At 30.1% G+C, this 717-nt stretch overlaps 1 non-coding gene across 1 annotated transcript; it reads right to left on the bottom strand.

The window, feature by feature from the left end:
* Positions 1 to 309: 309 nt before the first annotated feature.
* Trnah-gug lies at positions 310 to 381 on the bottom strand. The gene has a single exon. It is a non-coding gene; the product is annotated as a tRNA-His (tRNA).
* Between the last annotated feature and the right edge of the window lie 336 nt (positions 382 to 717).

The raw sequence follows: 717 nt of genomic DNA, 5'->3' as shown, positions 1-717 counted from the left end.
AACAATGATTACAAAGTAGTTTCAAATACTTCTGCTAGATGGCGCGACTAATACTGAATTTTAACATCGGTGAACATTAAAATTAATAGGGTTACTTTACCGTTTTTTTATATTATCATAACTAAAAGCACTGTTGAACTTTATTATTTTCAGTTCTATTGTGAATAAGTTTTATTGTGGATAAATTAAAAAAAACTTATTTTCAACACTTAATTAGAAAAATATTCGCGGTTCGTGGAATTAATAAAGTAATGTAAAAATTAAAAAAAATAACAAAAATAATACTCCACCATGACAGTGCGTATACACTGCCGTGACCAGGATTCGAACCTGGGTTACTACGGCCACAACGTAGGGTCCTAACCACTAGACGATCACGGCTATCGGAGCGATGGGAAATCTGACGAAAATGTATAACAGTTCCCGTTAGGCAGTAAAGATTTATTTAATTATAAATTTAATTTAAAAAATTATTTTTTTAAATTAGGTAGGTGCTTATCAGGAATACTTTTATTTTATTTTAGAACAGATAATAAAACAATTAAAGTGAAGCATGGAACTCGGATAGTCTACTTGAATTTGTTATTGTGGAGTTTCCAATGTAGTGGAACTCGTACGCGTACCTAACATGCATATTAGAGGTCAGTGACACCTAATGTTACATTAATTATAATTCAAGATTCAAAATAAAAGCAATTTTTTTAATGAAATACTAAC

The sequence above is a fragment of the Pararge aegeria genome, chromosome 9, assembly GCF_905163445.1.
Source record: "Pararge aegeria chromosome 9, ilParAegt1.1, whole genome shotgun sequence".
Taxonomy (NCBI): Eukaryota; Metazoa; Arthropoda; class Insecta; order Lepidoptera; family Nymphalidae; genus Pararge; species Pararge aegeria.
Note: the sequence above shows the minus strand (reverse complement) of the source record. Positions and strands in the feature narration are given on the sequence as shown.